Genomic DNA, 8,922 nt, shown 5'->3' with positions numbered 1-8,922 from the left:
TCGGTATTTTCGGAACTTCTTAGTTTCTTTCCGAGGGACGAAACTGTAACGTTCTTAAAACTTTTCAGCTGCGCGCCTCCTGAATATGAAGGCGTAAAAGGAGGCGCGGAGGTTTTGGTAAAGTTGCTTTCGTGCATAAATGTTTGGTTTTAGCCGGTGACGCAGCGCTGGTTGGTCATGTCAGCGTCACCTGCACGCGCATCATCCGACCTCGAATGTAAACGGAACGAGATTAAATCCGAATGATGCCCGTAAAGGAAAGACACCCCCGCAGCCGTGCTCACTCTGTTCTGCCCCCCAGGTGTCCCGGTCCACCGGATACTTTGAGCTGCAGCTGGTCTCGGTGGTAGAGAACCCGGAGGACAGCTGCTGAGCGGGGACTGCTGCGACGCGGAGAGGAGCGCGGCCGAGGGCCCTGCGGCGCGGACGAGTGCGACACCTACTTCAAGGTGTGCTTAAAGGAATACCAAACGGAGGTGGTGACCCGAGGGACGTGCACCTACGGCTCGGAAACTACTAAAGTTATCGGTGGGAATACTTTCAGTTCAAGAGCGGCCAGAAAAGCGGAGGCAACCGCAACGAGGCCGGAAAGATCCTCATACGATTCCAGTTCGCGTGGCCGGTAAGTGGATTCTGAAGCTCAGTCACGCACTTAACACGAGATTTCTGTGATTAACGGACACGACGTGACGCGCTGGAGATCTAAGGTTACGGAGACGCGCTCGCGGTGGAGGGATCGTCCAAGCGGGGCGGAATCTGGCTCACTTGATGTTTATCCTCCAGTTTTCACTTTGCTCAACCTTCAGAGGTTTTAGCGTCTCTGGAAGGGGGGGGGGGGGGGGACGCCAGAGCACCGCATCTGCGGGTGCGCTTTACGCACGACTTTTACGCGCGGAGCTGGTTCACTTTCTGTTTAGTTGGAAGAGTGGCGACCTTTTCTCTCTCCCCCTCTCTCTCTTCCTTTTCTTTCTCTCTTTCCATCTGTGTGTGTGTGTGTGTGCGCGCGCGCGCACGACTCCTGAAACGGGAACCTTGATCGGTGCCGATCCTGGTAACATTAGATACACATCTGAACGTTTTAGGTGAAATTGTTCGGAGTTTTTGCGGATTTTCTCCGTGAAAACATTCCAGCTCTTCTGGATTTCAACATTTTCATTTCATTTAAATGAAAACTTAATTGCAGATGTCTGTGCCGGTTTAATGACGCTCTGCCCTCGGGGCTGCTGACTTACCGAGCAGCTGATGCTCTCAGGCCTGTATTTGCCTGCTGAATGTGGATAAATGTGCAAAGTCTTTAGTCTTTATGACTGCAGAAGGAAAACTGCTTCTCATAAAGGAACTGTTATATTTCTTTGGATTAAAAACATCTCAATGAGGTTTTGTGAACGTTTGAGGAGGGTTTTACCAGCATTATCACAGCAAATATTTGGTGCAGCCTTGTTTTCCGGCACCGAGCTGCTGTTGTCGGCGTTGTGTGGTTTGGGGTCCGTTCCCTGTGTGTTCTTGTCACTTACATATCGGACATATCGGGTGCTTTGTGGCGACGTGACCTCCTCATTCATCACTCCCCACGGTCAGCTGTCAGCGGACGGGAAGATGGAAGTAGTAACTTGGGGCCCTGCGGGCGGATATGGTTACCACTAAGTTGTGTGTGACACAGGCGGCGGGTATCGGTGTCACCGGCGACTCAAACCAGTCAAGACCTCCCCCTCCTTTTCAATCTGGACGGGGGGATGCCTTTACCAGGCCGCCTCTCAGGTTCACACTCTCTCCATTATTGTCTCAGTCGGCCTGTGTGGGATCACTATTTTCCACTATCTACCCACTGAGGGTGTGTGTGTGTGGTGTGTGTGTTTGCTGAGGCCTCCTTCACTTTTGGTTCTTGTGAAAATCTGTGAGCGTTTTGACTAAAATCCGCGGCACGTTTCACCTTCCTTGGCTCTCCTGACGTTCAGCCTTCCCTCAGACAGCCTGGGCTCATTAGAACATCCAACCTGAAGAGGAATGATCCGGGTTTGGTGGCCGGTCTTCTCCCCGGCTTCACGCGTTCCTGCTGAGTTTGGCATGAAAACATCAGGGCTTGAGCTCCGTGTGGCTGCGGCTTGTTGACGTGGACTGAAAAACGTTGCCTCCTCAAGCAGCATCAGAAACCAGCGTCTGTCTGACTCAGACTCTTAAGTATTCGCCTCTGAATCGAGTGGCAGCAAAGAGCAGCAGAGTGGCTTCATATGGTTGAACTGAGGACAGAAACGGGCTCCAGCTGGTTCCTCAGGACGGAGAGCAACACACGGCGAAGCCTTATCTTTGGACGAACATGTGGGCTCGTCCACAGGCTGGCGTGTGGGCCGATGGCGGCTAACTGAGCGTGCTAATGGGAGGCGCTGGCCTGTAGCCTGCGGTGCTGCTAGAGTGGACTCCTGCAGAATCTGGGCCACTGGTCCTGACATGAATGAGTTCAAAAAAAGACATTGTCCACTGTCATGACCCCTCCGGCTGCTTGGGGCTTCGCTGACATCTTTTCCATGAAAGGGCCGGGTGAGGCGGGTGAGGAGGGGCGGTCGACAGAGGAAGCGGGGGGGACGTCCTGACGGCCAATCAGAATTGGCGTCTTCTGTGAGAAGATTCTTTCAGCTGGTTTTCCATTTAAATGAGATCAATCAGACCAAAAACAGCCAATCAGGAGATGCTAAACACATAGGCCACACCCCCTTTTTGTTGCGAGTTTTGCACTCACACGGTAACCTCGTCAGTTTATGGAGAGCCAACTCCTTAGCTTATTAGCTCTTTAACTCAACCGCAACCGCTGTTGGCGATAGTTCATCAGTGTGTGTGTGTGTGTGTGTGTGCCAGCCTCTGAGAAAGTTTCCCACGCTGCCTCTGGTTGCGTCAGCTGACCCTCCACAGGCGTGTGAATACGTGATCGCCCGGCTGATCGATCGGCGACGCCGCCTCAGACGTCTGACAGAAGCAGCTTTGTGTCATCAAACGCCTGAGAACCATTAACAACCTTTATTTTAGAGTAATAAAAGCCTGCTCACAGTGTGTGTGTGTGTGTGTGTGTGTGTGCGTGTTAAAAAGAACATAGATGTGGTTAAAGTGTCTCATGACTTTATTCTTTATTTCCCATTAGTAGATGCTCATGAGATTAATGAGGCTCAGCTGGACATTTGTGTTGTGTGTGTGTGGGTGTGTGTGTGTGTGTGCGTGCGTGTGTGTGGTGTGTGAACACGCGAGAGGGTGCGATCACGCCTCCATTTGGTTCCTTTGTCTGAATCAGAGAAAGGATCTTCCTCTCTTCATTGGTGCTGATGTAAACTCATCCCGGAGGTCTGAGGATCCGCCCACACGACCGGTCACGTGATCAGTCATGTGATCAGTCATGTGATCGGCCCAGTTGTCTCTGATTAGAACTCATCCTTTTTTACATGTTCTTTGACCCCCGTGAGGTCGTGCTCGTCCTCTGTGGCCTGTAACAGGGGCGTCCTGTTGCAGGTTGAATATCACCTCCCGATTGGCTGCGTGGGAATGTGGGCGGGGCTAAACTCCGCCCGCTCCACTTCGCTCCGTCTTTGCGTCGTAGACGCGGTTGGAGGTGGAGAGCGTAAAGAGACGGCCTGGGGTGGATCAGGGAGTTCTGAGAGACACCGATACCTCCTGATCTTTGGAAGGTTCTGGTTCCGTTCAGGCCCGACCCGGCGACCCGAGTCGGCCCCTCGCGACGTCTCCCTCGGTATCGGTTGCTGTCGGAGTTCCGCCCCGACAGAAATTTGACACATTTCGTTGTGGGAAAACGAGAATTGGGTCATTTCTTCCTCCCAGCTCGATATAAGAGCTGATTAGATTAGCTTTGCCGTCTGAACCAGGCGTCCTGGTGCTCCGAGGCCTCCTCGGGGGGGGGGGGGATGGGGGGGGCTGGGAGTGGGGGGGGCTGGGGGGGGGGGGGGCTGGTTCTGTTAATAATGTGCTAAATTAACCATCCAGCTCCTCTCTGCTGGGAGCAGCATGTTTTATTCATGTCAGGTGTGACACGACAGGTGTTGCTGTATTCCTGCCTCTGATGGCAGCGCCGCTAAAGTTGCTAATTGGGATCTCGCCGCTCTGCGGCTGCTGCGAATGCTCGATCCCGCACGTTTTCGCCGCCGCACCGAGAGTTCGGGGGACCGGTGTCGCCACCTCGCGTCTCCCGATGCTCGTGGGGTTAAAAACACGCCGCAGACGCTTCGAACCCGGTGCCGCGGAGGCTAACGCTGCTAGCGCAGGTCGCAGCTGAGCACTGTGGGGTCTCCAGAACCCCTTCAGAACCTGCTTCTGGGCCACGTCACCATCAGCTCTGACCGCCTGAGTCTTCGTGTCAGCTGACAAAACCTTCGTCTGCTTTGGGCGAACAAATAAAAGTGTTTGTTTTTGTGCCAGAAGATCCTCAGATGACGTTTACAGCCGAAACTGGTGACGCATCGGACCGAAACTGGCAACAGACGGGTGTCGTTTCACTCCCCAGAGCAGGTTAGGAGCCACTTCCTGTCAAACCCCAGGATCATGATCAAAGGTCAGAGGTCAGAATCAGCATTGAACTGACCTGATGAAGATGATGAGGATGATGAGGGTGATGAGGATGATGAGGATGATGAAGATGATGAGGATGATGAAGATGATGAAGATGATGAGGATGATGAGGGTGTCGTCCTGTGTTGCTAGTCTTGTCCCTGTGGTGCTAACGTGCTAATTTATTCATTGAACAGGTGAAACCCCCCCAATAATGAACACTCAAATCCTCTGACTGGAAATTGGTTTGTGGTGTCAAGTTCCCCCCCCCACACACACACACACTCTTTCTCTCACACACACACACACACACACTCTCTCACACCCACACACACACACACTCTTTCTCTCACACCCACACACACACACACACCGTGGGACCGCCCCATCTGTCCGTGACATTTAAAGTTAATTAGACGGGACAGATTGACCATGACTCCGCCTCCGCTCGCTCGCAGGCTCCTAAGTCACATCCGGCGCCGCCTCACCTGCTGAGGTCCAGAGTCCGAGGGTGGGACCTGGAAGATCCGCGGGACCTGCTGGAGACGTTCTGGGCGCGGGTCCAGATCCGTCCGAGCCCTCGGACACGTGGAAACAGCAGGAAGACGAGGAGCTGCACATCTGGGCGGCTTCACTTTCAAATCCTGATTGTTTCCCGACGTTCCCTGTGCTTCCCTGTTCCCCTCCGCTCCCCCCCCCCGCAGCCTTCGGTCGCTGTGAGTCAGACCGGGGTCATGGGAACGCGCAGCTGCTCCGGCGACCACATGCCGCTGACGGACGGCGAGCGCCGCTCCGGTTCGTGGCTGCCGCACCTGAAACAATCCAGGGTTCGAGTTCATGGCGTCCGATTTAGACGGGCGTTGCCATGCCAACCAACCAACCAGGTCACCGAGCCGCAGGTGCAGCGATATGAATCAGAACCGGAGGTGAGACCCGTGGAAGTGGATCGGATCTGTGGGAAAATGAGGTTTTCCTCTGGAAACCAAAGTGATCTGCTCTGGCTGCAGCGGTGCCGCCCCCCCGGGGCCCCCCCCCCCCCCCGGGGTCGTTAATAGGACTCTGGATTAATGTGGATTACAGCAAACGATCCTTCTACCTGTCAAATAAAGGAGTTGTTGTTTGGTTCCTTGACTGAAAGCGAATCCGCGGCAACAAAGTGAGAATTCCTCTGAATTCCCAGGATGCACTTGTGTGTTCGGCGACGCTCCACTTTCAAAATAAAACCTCCTGCTGACAAAAACAAACCAGTGTAGAGGTGAGAAATCCAACGCCCCCCCCCGCTGACCTCTGACCTCTGTCTGTTTCAGAGAGCGTTCACCGTCATCGTGGAGGCGTGGGATCGAGACAACGGCACCACAAGCAATGGTACGACTGCCTCACACACACACACACACACACACACCACACACCGGGTGTTTCCTGCGTGTCGCTGAGGTCACACCACTCGGGACAGCGTGAAGGTGTTGCGTCCCTCAGGTGCAGGGTGAGAGAGAAGCTAAGCTAATAATGCTAGCTAAGCTAATAATGCTAGCAGAGTTGGATGGAAGCCAGCAGACAGGAACTTCCTGTCCAGTGCTGATCAAACTCCTCAGAAGCTGCTTCGATCTCCTTCTGAACCTTTGCTCCAGCGCTGCCACGTGGGCCTGCAGGTTATTTTTACGAACTTCCTCGTCCGTCCAGGGTCACCGGACCGTTCTGGGCTCTATATTAAGCCGGGACATCGTGGCTCCCTTAATTACAGGCTGCCGTCCTCTTTGCTTTGATCTTCAGCAGCTCTGCTGCGCCCCCTGCGGACACATTGTCCCCCTAACTGAGGCCCAGACCTGGACCGGTGGACACGTCCAAGTCGGTTCCACCTTGACCGCAAATGTCTTTTATGTCTTTGATCTCCGGCACCTTCGGTGAATTCTGGTGGAAAAAAGTGCGTGGTGAGCGCGGAGCGTCGACCTGCAGCTTCCAGCAGAGGAGCGGCCAATTAGAGAGAGCAGCAGGCGTGAACGGGTCGGGCAGGCGTGCACGGGTCGGGCAGGCGTGCCGGGTCGGGCAGGCTGTGCACGGGTCGGGCAGGCGTGCCAGGGTCGGGCCTGGACCGGTGGACTGCCCGGGTCTACCTGCGACGCAGGTCCCGGATCAGTTTCACACTCCGCAAATCAGGAAACAACTCTCAGACCTGCAGACTCAGCAGCTTCACACACGGAGACACGAAAACGAGTTCGAATCACCGAGGTGACACACCTGTATGTGAACCACAGCCGGTTGCCATGGAGATTAAAAAACCCCCGGAGGAGAGAGAGGGAGTGAAAGGGCCGTGGGAGAGGATGGAAGGAGAGGAGAGAGAGGGGGAGAGAGAGAGGAGGGAGGGGAGGGGAGGGAGTGTGATGATGATTTCCTTGTCCCAGTTTCTCCAGTGATGGTTCTGGTGCTGCTCCAGATTAACTCAGGACATCCCAGCTCCGTCCCCGTCTGGCAGCGACGGCACGCGATGGCGTCATGGCGACGCTGTAATGATAGAGGGATCAGGCAGCGTCTGCAGGTGGAGGCGTCAACGCACTTCCTGCGCTGAGCTTTGTGCCAACAGGTCCAGGCAGCCCGCGTCCAGGGGCCCCAGGAAGACCACGGCTTTGTGACTGTTTACGCTTCGGGAAGCCGCCGCCTCCTGGCAGGAAAGGGGGCGGGCCCGCTGGCAGAGAAGAGGCGGGGCTGCCTGGCGGCGAAGAAGAGGGCGGGGGGGCCGCTGGTAGAGCAGGGGGCGGGGCCGCTGGTAGAGAAGGGGGTGCGGTGGCCGCTGGCAGCGAAGAGGAGTGCGGGGCTGCTGGCAGTAGAGAGGGCTGGGGCTGCTGGCAGAGAAGCAGGGCGGGCGCGGCTGGATAGAGAAGGGGGCGGGGGCCGCTGGTAGAGAAGGGGGCGGGGCCGCTGGCAGAGAAGAGGGCGGGGCTGCTGGCGCTCTGATTCCTGCAACGTTACTGCTTCAAACAATCATCAAAGTCAATATTTAATGAAATTCCTGTTTACCGTCCGTTTGTTCCTCTGCTGGGATCATGTGCTCGGCTATTAGCTGCCTGTTTAATGGCTCGGAGGGATCTGGCGGAACCACCTGGATTACGGAGCGCTTTTTTAGCCAACTCTCCCTCATTTGACTCTCCCTGTTTTCCAGAAAGCAAACGGCGTGCGTAGGTCTGTGTCTCTGCGTCCTCGGAATGAAGCGGCGGAGGTAACAAAGTGACCCGCGGCCTCAGTTCAAAGGTCGCCGCTGTTAGAGGCAACGAGCTGCAGGTCAAAGGTCAGAAGGTGCCGCGCTGCGGCGACGAGCGCCTCGTGGAGCAGGCTGTGGCGGGCAGCCGCGGCGCCCCTCGTGGAGCCGCTCGCTGCGTCTCTCCCCGGCAACAACGACCTCGCCGCAGCGCCATTGGTCCATATTTTTATCTAATTGCTGGAGACGAACAGCAGTGAGCGAGTGGTGGGCGCGGAGCGCCGCGGCGCCGTGTTGGAGCCTCGGCCATGTGGGACGCCGTGGACGCGTTTGTTGCTCTGCAGATAAAATCTCGGGCAACATTTAGTTGCTTCAAACTGCCAAGTGATGAAGAGATGTGAGGAGCACATGAAGAACACGAATAAACGGCTGTCGCTGAAGCTAATCTGGCTAGTAGCTAGCTAGCTAACGTGACCCGTCATTAGAATCGTGCCCAGCTTTGACTTTCGTTCCTGGTACAAGCTTATGCTAACGATAGCTAGCATTTTTGAGATGAGGCTAAGGTGTCTTTCCGATGTTGCCCTTCCTCATCTGCTCACGTCTCTTATTATTTCCGGCGCGGCTCCGGAGGACGCGGGGCGGATATCCCGCGCTGGCCTCGCACATTCGCTGCTCCACTTTTTCTCTTATTTCCTATTTTTCCGTCCACATTCTTGGCAGCTTTCAGTGGGTTTCTTCTGATGAGCACCAGAACAGGGAATTCCTCGTTATCGCCAGGTTGTTGGGTCAAATCCCTCTGGCAGAGTCAGACTATGTGATCCAGAGGAACTTAGCTTCCCGTCACGTCGCCATGGTAACTTCAGCCATGGCTCCACTCTGGTTTAGAGGCACCAACGGGGCAACTGGAGCTGCCTTTAAGACCTTTTTAAAACGTTGGTTTCTTCCCCGTCCAGGCGAAGAGCTGCTGATCCGCGCAGCATCTACAAAGGGATGATCAACCCCGGCGAGGAGAAGCAGACGGTGGCGTCCCAGAGCCCCGGCGCCCAGGCTGGAGTACACCATCAGGGTGCGCTGTGACGAGCACTTACTACGGCCCCAAGTGCAACAAGGTGTGCCGCCCGCGGGACGACTACTTCGGCCACTACGTGTGCGAACCACCTGGGGGGACCGGGAAGTGCATGGAGGGCTGG

At 55.6% G+C, this 8,922-nt stretch overlaps 1 long non-coding RNA gene across 1 annotated transcript; it reads left to right on the top strand.

Moving 5' to 3' along the window:
• Positions 1 to 413: 413 nt before the first annotated feature.
• LOC115248752 (uncharacterized) lies at positions 414 to 5,896 on the top strand. Its single transcript, XR_003887497.1, has 3 exons — positions 414 to 449; positions 545 to 622; positions 5,850 to 5,896. It is a non-coding gene; the product is annotated as an uncharacterized lncRNA (long non-coding RNA).
• The last annotated feature ends 3,026 nt before the right edge of the window (positions 5,897 to 8,922 follow it).

This window comes from Takifugu rubripes, chromosome 2 (assembly GCF_901000725.2).
Source record: "Takifugu rubripes chromosome 2, fTakRub1.2, whole genome shotgun sequence".
Classification (NCBI taxonomy): Eukaryota; Metazoa; Chordata; class Actinopteri; order Tetraodontiformes; family Tetraodontidae; genus Takifugu; species Takifugu rubripes.
This window is presented reverse-complemented; position numbering and strand designations above follow the sequence as displayed.